The sequence below is a fragment of the Centroberyx gerrardi genome, chromosome 7 (assembly GCF_048128805.1).
Source record: "Centroberyx gerrardi isolate f3 chromosome 7, fCenGer3.hap1.cur.20231027, whole genome shotgun sequence".
NCBI classification, from domain to species: domain Eukaryota; kingdom Metazoa; phylum Chordata; class Actinopteri; order Beryciformes; family Berycidae; genus Centroberyx; species Centroberyx gerrardi.
In genome coordinates, this window is record NC_136003.1 from 32,902,431 (window position 1) to 32,914,028 (window position 11,598).

An 11,598-nucleotide genomic window follows, 5' to 3' on the forward strand; every position below is an offset into this window, starting at 1 on the left:
TTAAAAACTACCATCATTTGGTTTGATCATGTGCTTCTGTTGTGTTTAATTTTGTAATCAAAAAGTTTTAGTTTGGTCACATCCTGACATAATGGAAGTTGAATTGCTCTAAGATCTCACATATTGAGGTTTGATTACACTTCTGAAAAAGGGATATACATTTAAGGTTTTAGTATTTTTCATTTTCATTTTTTAAATGTATCTCTTGTGTTTTGTGACAGTAGAATAAGCTTCAGTTCCTTGAACCGACATTAGAAGCTGGGATGCAGTGAAGAGTAAACCCACCTCAACTCTTTATGATGTAGATTTTTATCACAGTGTCAAACTGGAGCAGCCTAAGTTATATGAGGATATGTAGTAAGTGGAAGCAAGGGCGTCACTTTGTGTTGAAAAGTGGTGGGGACATCAGGGCTCAGGTGAAAAAACATTTTTTAAACGGTCTTCAACATATGCGATTTTAGGCAATGTAATGGGGGGATCGGTATGAGGTCAGAGTAGATCATTACGGCGAGAAAAATATTGCATAACGGCGCATCAAAAGGGCATAGCCTCGCTACTACAGAGTCGACAATATGAAAATACTCAGCATAAAACGCACAACAACGTCGACCGCACAAGTACAGTCATCCATATGCATCACACCCACAGCTGCAACTCCATGTCAATCCAACAATGCCAACATCATATAGATCTGCTGTAGAAAGCACCAGAGCATGAAGACCTGGCTTCGCTCTTCAACGTCACAAACCCGACTCAGCAGCGTGGCTTCGTCATGTTCACAGAGAGAGAACGGAAACATGGACAAGAAGAAACTGTGTCAAGAATTTGTTGAAGTTACTGATCGGCGCATGCACGTTTTTGTCATTTTAGAATCAGTGTCCCCGGTGTAAATGACACCTATGCCCTCTCCTGCTCTTCAATCTCCTTTTTTCCTCCAGCGACTCTCTCCCTCTTCCTCTTCCCTGTAAAAACTGTTCACCTCAACAAATAATTTCATCTCTAAGTAAAGTGTCCGCCACACGTAAGCGGAATGAAATGCTGGTATGTTTAATAGAGACTTTGCAATTGGTCCATTCGAGAACTGGCTGTGCGCAAATAATGTGAAATATAGAACAAACTACGTGGATTTCTTTTTTTTTTAGCTTACGTTACTTTTTTTGGACAATGCGCATTTGTTTCTTCTATATTTACACTGCATTGTATGTTTTCTTATTGTGCAAATAAACCTTTCTTAAAGCGTTCTCATTTGTTAGTTAACATTTCTTGGTGCAAGCTATTTTTTCAGAACATTTTTAACAAATTATGCTTTTAAAAAGTGATGGGGACAAAATTGGCCATTTCAAAAAGTGGTGGGGACACTTCCCCAGCGTCCCCAGTGTAAATGACACCTATGAGTGGAAGTATAAGTAAGGATAAGGATAAGGATGCACTTTATTGATCCCCTAGGGGAAATTCGGGACAGTAATCATATGGGCTACATCTCTGTTCCTTATTTTCTGAGAATGTGAGAACAGCTGATTGTGTTTCTAAACTTCCTGTCAGACTGGCCGTCCCAGTCTGACAATGTTGTGTTTAGCTAATGTCAGCTTGTTATCTAGCTAACCATCAGCTAACCATCACTGTCTAGCACTAGCTAACATAGCTAACGTATCTAGCAGCAGCTAGCGTTAGCATGTTCACATTAACATCAGTGTGTTTGCTGGCTAGTTAGCTAGCTAACAGTTTGTTCAGGTTAACTGAGCTGACTCTTCTCAAGCTACAACTCAGAGTGTTTTGGAGTAGAGACTAGGGCTAAAGACAAGACAGTTTACTGTGTCACAGTAACCAAATCCACCTTATCACACTATTCACTTTTACTGAGAACGTTACTGAATGGATCTACAGCCACACCACAACAAGCTGACTCAGCTGCTCTCTGCTTCTAGCTGCTTGCTACAGATTTACACTTTATTAACTAACACACAGTTCTACAGATTTACACTTTATTAACTAACACACAGTTCTACATGTTCCTCCATCATGGAGACACACCTGGTTGGCCCCTGGTATTTACACTGTGTCTTTTTACAGTGTGCTGATGGCTCCTGTGGTTGTCTTGGTGATGATGCTGTCTCTGTTGAGCAGGGCGGCCATGTCAGCTCCAAGTCCAAACAACAATGTGAGTGAAACTTTCTGAACACATAACAAAAAAAAGACATACTTTTTGGTTATCATGCTTGAATGTCCTCTAGTTGAAGGGAAATCCACCCTAAAACACTTAAACACACTTAAATTTGGTGTATTTATGTTCTTCCCATGGATAACCGGCCAATCGTAGACGAGGTGACGTCACCTCCAGATGTTTCCAGCAGCTACAGTGCAGTTTGATATGAGAAAATGTTTCAGGATGTAAAACATCAGTGGTAAACGTCAGGTTTTGGTGTCAGTCCCTCAGAATCAAAGAGCGAGGGCTTCTTTCTAGAGCCGCCATTTTGCACCGAGAGACGTTCAACAATCATACAGGGAGAAATCCATCGTAGAAGAGGAGATAGACCAGAATGCACTGCAGCCACAAGGTTTTGAGTAAGGGGCGACTCTTGGTTTTTCCCTTCTCTTTCTTGAGTAGAAAAACTCCACCAACACATAAATTCAAGGTGAATGCTGAATAAGTTCAGGGTCCAGGCCCCTTTTCTTGGGGTTGTCAACAGGCATTCTGGGAAATGTAGGAAATCACTAAATGAAGCAGAAGTAGACGAGGCAGGTTGAGGGAAAGTGAGTTCACCAAAAACATAAAAACAAATTGTCTTTTCAGGTTTCAAATGGGACAGACGCACCTCTGATCCACCGGTCAAGTGAGTATTTGTGTGTGTGTGTGTGTGTGTGTGTGTTATTCTTATATCTATATTCTCCACCAGACAGGTAGAAAGGAAGACAAACACAACAGGAAGAGGCACATCAGAGCCGCAGACAGTTTGGTTTTCAGACTGAAGGATTCACTTCTGTCAGCAGTTGAGAGCTGCATCAGCACGTTTACAGATTCAGTTTTGACGCTCACAGCAATTTAACGTTTATGCAGCAAATATATTTATACATACGTATATTTATATATACTGTATATCCAAGGGTGGAAGGAACCAATTGCAATTACTCTCATTGTAATGTAATTGAGTAGAGTAGCTTTTTCGTGTAATTGTCTTTTTTGAGTTTTATTCCGGGATTTAAAGTTCAATACTTCATTGAAAACATACTGAGGAAAAATGAAAATTAGAGTAAAAAAAAAAAAGATTGATTTTCTTTCAAGTCACAAATTTCATTTTTTACTTAAACATATTTTACCCTAACCCTTACCCTTTAACCCTAACCCTGCTACAGCATAATGCAGAGAATACATAGCACATGATAAATAAGATGCTGGGAGCTTTGCAATAATAATAAAAAAGGTTAGGCCCTGCAGACAGAGCAGAACCAAGCAGGCCGAGGCTGGGGTGGAGGAGGTTCTAGCAAATAACAGCAGCAACGCACGCATCAGTGAATATGAGTGTGAAGGCCTTTAAATAGGTGTGGCAGCAATCAGCTGACGCAGCATATCACGACTTAAAGTGTCCTGCCAGAACTACGTCATTTACTACTACTAATGATAATACATTTTTTTCTAATAATTGTATTGCAGTGGCTCCTCTGGTCAGGCTGGTTGGCGGCTCCTCCGGTGACTCCTGCTCCGGCAGAGTGGAGGTTTACTATGACAGCCAGTGGTGGTCGGTGTGTGACGACTGGTGGGAGCTGGCCGACGCCCAGGTGGTGTGCAGGGAGCTGGGCTGTGGCAAGGCTCTGTCGGCCCCCGGCGGAGCCCACTTCGGTCGGGGAGAAGGACCCATCTATCAGGGCAATGTCAACTGTACGGGATCTGAGTCGATGCTGATGGACTGCAGACACGCGGAGTTGGAATCAGATTACTGTAGCCACAGTGAAGACGCTGGCGTGGTGTGTGAAGGTAAAACACAAACTCAGCCTCAGGTGAACGTCTCGGCATTTTGATCTGGAGATGTTGTAGTGACTGATAATGAGATAACTGCTGGATAATTTGATAACTTGTCAAAATGTAACAAAATGTTCCTCTAAATGAGTCAAAAATGTAATCAAACCCGTTAATGTAATAAATTGCTGGATAAGGTAACAAGTAAACATGCCGTTCCCCATGAATGATGCAGGCATCCCTTGGGACAATCAGCAACAAGATGCATCATCCCTCCAAGTTTAATCAAAATCAGACCAATGATGCTGCAGTTACGGCCTGTCAAAGTTTGACATTATTAAAGTTTGACCTGTTATTATAGCGTCGCCATCAAGGCCAATCAGATTAATGTTTTTAAAGGCCTGAACACAGCGCCGAAATGCATCATTACTTCTAGTTTCATCAAAATCAGACAGTGGCTCACGTTTGAGTTTACAATTTTGACCTTTAATTTCATCGCTGCTATTAGAATAAGCTTCAATTCCAACGTTGCTGACATTACAAGCAATTAATAATTAGAAGGTGAAGGGTCAGAGGTCGCAGCACCCAGACAATAAATGGAACAATTGTCCTGTGAGCCTGGAATGATCAGGGATTAGAGAAGTTCTTTTTTTTTTAATAAACAAGAAAACGGTGCAATCAGGGGCAAGGAGAGCAGGAAAATAGCGGAGAGGAAACGTGATTGACGAGTAACTAAACCCCAAACCCAAATCTCAGTGTAAAGCCTGACATCTAATGGTAAAATGCATGCTACTAAAACGTCCATCTGCTATTGGCTGATATTTGGAGCCAGGTAGTGACTGACAGGTGGTTTCATTACTCTTTAAGGATTATTAAAGTACATGAGAGGGGAAAGTGAAGTGTTTCTGGGCATTAGTTGGCATTTACCTCACTTTCCAAAAGGTTGAGCTGACTTAAACTATGGCAGCAAAACACACCTTACTATTCATTCTGTCCTTCATTTACTCAGGTGCTGTCTTTGTTTTGGTAGTTACCCGTTACCTTAGCCTGGCCCAGCCCTGTGTACATACGTCATTTGTTGGATTTGCTTGAAAAATGTCAGGATATGATGTAACAGCTATGCTACTAGGTTAAATCCAGTTAGTTAGCAATCTCACAACGTTGTCTGCATATCTGTCAAGAGGAGATCTGTCTTCTTACATTGCCTTTGAAAGCTATTTGTGTCATTAATATCACTGAGCAAATAAGAAAATACGACGGGAGAAACTTTCATAACAACAGGCCTGTCGCTACGTCTTCATGTAGCCTTCAGAGGGGCCAGTTGATCAATTAGTTACCGAAACCTGGTGGCAAGATACCAAATGCATCTTGTCCCCGAACAAATGTTTTTAAAAGCATGTATTGCTAGTGCAGGTATACCTGTATTGAGTTTATTGATAACTACTTCAGTCGCAAGATCAATGTTTAGATTTTCATCCGCCATTGCTTCCTCTGGACTTCACACTTTGCGCTGAAAGGTTACACCATTGTCCAAGACCCCGCCCACAAATCGAATAATCCAATCAAAATGGCAGAACCTCCCGCTGATCGGACTGCCCCCTTCAACCGATGAAGCGCCAAAAAATTCAAAGAACACGTGGTTAACACGGGGAAAGAAACAATTCCATGGAAAAACGAATGCCAACAGGTGCTTTGGAGGGCGGTTTGCGGCTGACCGATCACCGCAGGGTCGAGCGGGTGAGACGTGTCGATCATATCAATCTTTTTGTGCTTTTTGTGCGACTGAATCTAGAAAAAAGAAGAGAAAATAATAATTAAAAAATCTCTCTCCTCTCCAGGCCACGCTGACTACAACTACGACTACACCGACCCGCCACTGGAGATCCAGGCGATACACTTCGTGGTCGGTCGGATGGGCGAGGTCCGCGGCTACGTCAACCCCGTCAGGTTCGACGTGATCACCGACAACACCGGCCACGGCTTCGAGAAACACTTTGACTTCGGCTACAATAAAGAGACCTGCAAGTTCACCGCACCCTTTGCTGGAGATTATCGGTTCTCCCTCAGCGCCTTGCCCTGCCTGGGCAGTCAGAGCAGCATCTGGCGCATCCTGGTGAACGACGAGCAGAGAAAGTTGTGTTTCCGTCAAAGTGGCTCGGTTAGCGACCTGTGCACGTACAATGACTGGCTGGAGGCCGGGGACAAGGTGTGGGTGGAGCAGCAGAACGGATGTTCATGGGGCATGACTTTTTCTGGGGGATCGTGGCAGAGCAACTGGTATGACTGGTATTATTACTGATTATTACTAGCATTATTAGTGAAAATATAACTTACCAATGAACAGAATCTGATGTAACCATCCCTTGTACTATTTTGGGGTGAGCGCATATGTAGAAATCTTGCTTGGAGGGGGTGGGGGGTTGAGAGAGGGAATGTCAGTGGTGTAATCAAGTCTCCTCCCATCACTGATGTTTGGTTGAATTAGACCCACAAAACCTCCAGAAGGATCAATGCAGATTGGAGTTTTAGTTCTACAATCATTTCTCAGACAGACAGAGCTGCTCTGGAGGCAGAAATAATCTCATTGGTTGAGTTAAACCTCAGCGGACACGCTATTTAGCTAACTGGCCAGGGCTGCGTTTCCCCAATAACGATCGCTCTTAGTGGTTACAAAGGTTTCCTACGAGTGATTTTAAAAGGTTTCGTAGATTTTGCCCAAATGTCGTACCTTAAGTGCATCTTTGGTCGTGTTCCATTTCTTTACGCCTCACCCCTGCGTTGAATGATGGAGAGAGCGCACATTGGGCTTTTTGACAGGTATGTATAAAATGTACATTTAGCCGCGCTGTCCAGTTTTTAAATGCTTAGCTGGTTTATGGTTGATTGTAGACACTGTAATGCATTCATGCCTGCGTAATTCGTTCAAATAGGCCTTTTGTCAAGACCTTGAAAGTACACAAAATAATATTTTGTGCTGTTTAGGTTACAATTTTTTTTAAAAGGCGGTGGCGATATGACAACATTGTGTTTACCTACCAGGTAAGACACAATATTGAGTAAGCCTGATTAAGCATGTCGCCAAGCTATTCAAAGTTTCTTAAAAACAGCCCCCACCATACACCACACACACACACACTTTTTTTTCTTCCTCAGTTCAACAATCTGCAGGGTTTAGTTAAATGCCTCAACAGCCACAAGTCACCAATTTTGTATTTTATTTCACTTTTTCCCCACTTAACAAAATTCCCGAGGTTCATCAAATCAACAATTAAAAGTCCTGATTATGCCCTGAAAACGAGGTATAGCCTGCATTTCACGTCTTTTTAAAAAATGTTTTCAGTTGGTGTTATAAACATTGTGTGCATATTTTACTCTAGACTACAATCATCATTGGCGGTCAAAATAAAACTCATGATCTTTTCTTCCTTGCAGCGTTCTTAGTGTTTGAGTGGTCAGAAGCACTCTTAATCTACAACATCACGCTTCTTACGATGTACTTAACGAACATCTTAGGCTTACGATGCTTTTGGGAAACGCAGCCCAGGTTGGAAAGGTGGCTAGATTGAATTTTTTTCAGTTAATAGCAGAGCGCTAGGCTTCAGTATTAGCTAGCTCCTCTCTTACCCAAGTGGCCAAAACCGCGGCAGCAGGCAGCAACTCCTCTAACGTCCGCTAGAGGCCGGCTCCAAAAACACACCGAACCGCCCAACGACAAGAGGTTATCGTCTCAGTAGCTAATTTCACTTCTTCAAATGTGTGTCCTTATTTTCAAAGTAATTGTGTCATTAACGGGATATAACGGTTATAAAACGGGGTTGTTTTCCTAGTGATTGACAGGTCGCCAATTTCGGGCCAATAGCGGGTGGAGCTGCGGCTCTGCGGATGACCCCCGGCCTCGCTTTGGGTGCGCTGGCTCCAAAAAATGTCAACATGGTGGCGATGATAAATCCAATCTTTTGGCTTCAAAATGGCCCGTGGGTGACATCACACTCACTACTACTTTTTTTTACAGTCTATGCTCTTACCCCTTACCTTTTTCACTGGGCTTCAGTCTAACGTTTATCCAGAAATACTGTTTGTTGGCTCCGCCCCCTGAGTTTTAACCCAACCAATGAGATTATTTCTGCCTTCAGAGCAGCTCTGTCTCTGGAAATGAATGTAGAAGTAAAACTACAATATGCAAGAATCAGGATCAGCAGCAGAGCTGTAGCCAGCATGCTGAAGGAGGGTGGGTCTTTTTCCTCAACAGACCTTTTCATTGTGATAACAGGATGTATTATCCAAGGACTTTGGCTTACTGTAGGCCGGGGGTCCCAAACTTTGGGTGATACCCAGAGTGGGTAGAGTGAAGTCTATGAACAAAACAGACATCCTATAGCAAACCCAACATTTTTCCAGTGTGCCTTCTTCTAGGGAGCGAAATAATGGTGAAATTAAAGTATTCTTCATTTTGCTGAGGACCCCCTGGAAACCCCTCAAGGACCCCTGATGGTCCCCAGACCCCACTTTTGCAGCCACTGCTAGAAAACACTACCTTGTTTAGTTAATTGCACAGGAACCATTTTTCTCACCTGGTTTTCAAGACTTAATGAATTAGTGTGTAATCCTCTGTATGCTCACTGGCCTGCTCTAAGAATTCCTTTGGGCATTATGTAAGATGAAACAATAAATGAAAATAAAAATAAAAATGAACTTTTCTCAAAACAAAGAGTATTTTGGTATTGTTTATTTGGTATTATTTTATTTTGGTACTTTCTAATGAGCGCATTTCAGTGCAGTTTCACTTCATTTTCAACTTCTACAAACATAAAATGTGGTTTTGGCAACAAGGTCCTTTCTTTTCATTGTCACTAATGCATTGCTAACATGATCAAGTAACTAGTTAACATTACCAAGCTAGCTAGCATGAGATTGTTAAATTAGCCTGTCTATTTGATGAAACTAATTGTGCATTCACAGCTGCAGCAGCTCTAGAAACCTGTATAGAAGTTCATTTTGGTCCAGGGTCTTACCTTTCAAAATGTAACGCTTATTTTCCATGATCAATATTGCGATCTGGGGGAAAAGTCTGAATAACAGCGGTGACAGTGGATCATTAAGGCAGCTGATGCTGGAGGTCGACTGAACTGATATGGAAGTGTGGACTGAACTGTGGAAATGATTTTCCTTTTTCAGGCGGTTTCATTTTATTCAGAGGAGGCTGAGAGGCTGAAAACTATTCGGTATTTCACAAGAAAAAAAAGCAGAAATTGGAGAAAAATCTGAAAAATGACACGATAATAAATTTGTGTAGTAGAAATATATTTTTTTTCCTTTCACACAAATCATCTCATGACCCCAAAGTGCATTACTCACCAATTCATGAACTGTTTACTGTTTAACTATCACCATTCATCATGATAAAAAATGGCATGAGAGAAACTCTGGTCATGGCCAAAAGAGGTAAAGATCATCACAGGTAAAGAATCTGTTTGCCATTTAGACAGTTACAAGATAAAACTGACAAAACAATCTCAATGGCCTTATTTTCTCATTGGATAACCGTAGCCACGACAACCTTGTTTCTTCCCTAGTAAAAATCCAATAAGGAAGAGTAAAAATAACATGAGTTACTCATAGCCTAACTATATTTAATATCTAGCCAAAAGGATCCATAACTCTTAACTATCAACACATACTGACACAAGATATGTTGTTCTTAGTATGTTTGTTAATACAGATTCTGTACACATGGACTCATTTTACGTACGAACATAGAAGCACAGCCGATACAACACTGATACAACACAAAAGGCTTGATTGTGTGAATAGATTTAACTATATTTATATAATAAGATGTGACGTGTTATTGAACACTGAAAAACAAAAAAAACATTTTCCACCCGAAGTTCAAAGTTACAAAATCAGGTATAAATACATTTCCAAATGTTTCAGAGTATGAATCATAGAAAGCACAAATTAAATCAATATTTTTCTTGAATTAAGATCACACTTGATTTGACATGATGAAGCTCGATGGAGCCTCTACTGTGCCATTCTAATTATCGTTCTAATTAATTAATTCTAATTAATATAGACTAGTTCAGTGGTAGGGCCTAGATTAAAAAGCAATTTATAAAGTGATTTATAAAGTGATTAATTAAATTCACATTTAAATTCAAGTACTACAATAGTTGTTGGTTTGATCATTTCACCTCCACCAAAAAAATGATTTTGAGGTATGAAAGTTACTTTTTGGATGTACAGTATTTTTCCTCTGCTGTCTACAGTTTTGATGCCTATGAATTTAAACTTATATAATTTTTATCTCTAGGTTATTGGTTAAAAATTAACATGAACAACCTATTCTAATATAGTAGCTGCTAGCTAGCATGCAAGATTTTATCATGGCTGCAAGATCGGGGGCAACACTGTTACAGCTGTGATGGGCATTTGTCATTATTTTGACATGATTACACACACACACGCACACACACACACACACCCTGCTGAAGTGTCCTTGAGCAAGACAAACATCTCTACCAGCTGCAGCCACATGCCCAAATATAAGCACCCTGTTTGTCTGTGTTGACATACTTCTCTATTAGAAAATGAAAATATTAATAGATTTTTATATGTGTTCAAGCAATATTATATATCAACAGATGTGAATATTACATGTTTCTGCAAAAGTAAAGTTCCTTTCATTGTCAATTAAGTATTTGTTAAAGACTCATCAGCTGATTAATATATTTGAGTGAAATATATTTTCAACTAATTTAAAATAACAACAAAACAGACAAGGGGGCAATTGTAACACTATGACTTCTTGCCTTAAATTCAATATTAGTCTTGTCCTTCTCAGTGAAAATATATCAATTGTATTATTAATTAGTGCAAATATATATGTTTCTTATATCAAAGGATGACTGCTGTATTTGAAGTTGTCTGTGAGTTATGAGGGAAAATGTTACAATTGCCCCTGCATGTAAAATGAAGTTTGTTCATTTTATACTAGTAATACTACTACTACTACTACTACTAATAATAATATAATACTAAAACAGTTAAAACAACTAGTAAAATTTATGTCAAAAATGTGTCAATAAGCGATATCCTGAAACTAATGTGTGCTATATGGAGATTTCATTGAGACATAATGATATGAACCATTATCCAGCTGTGTTGCTGTTTTCACCTCTTTTCTAAAGCTTGTTGTCAAAACCCGGCCCGACTCGAAGCCCGTCCCGTTCAGTAGCTTTTCTTTTTAAAGTGAGCTTGTCTCATTTTATTGGTTATTCTTGTTTTGTTTTCTTACGTATGTGTATATATATATATATGTATATATATATATATATATTTTTTTTTTTTTTTTTTTGTCTTTTTTTAACATGTTCTAAATCTAATCTAATCTAAAACGTTGTGTGGGTGTTTGAGAGAGAGAGAGAGAGAGAGAGAGAGAGAGAGAGAGAGAGAACTGATTGATGCTGTGCGTCATTGTGTGGCAATAACAATGGGCATCATATTATTATTAGTTTTTGTGTTTGTCTACCCCCCCCCCCAAAAAAAAATAAAAAAATAAAAAATAAAAACACTAGGCGACATTAGGCCCCTTTTCTCCAACATGGCTGCCGTACTTCTGCAGAGTGTAGCTCGGTTCTCACCAC

At 40.2% G+C, this 11,598-nt stretch overlaps 1 protein-coding gene across 1 annotated transcript in view; it reads left to right on the plus strand.

Annotated features, from left to right (window-relative positions):
- Window positions 1-11,598, plus strand: part of LOC144539498 (NACHT, LRR and PYD domains-containing protein 3-like) — a 306,969-nt gene that overhangs the window by 68,710 nt on the left and 226,661 nt on the right. The window lies entirely within an intron of this gene.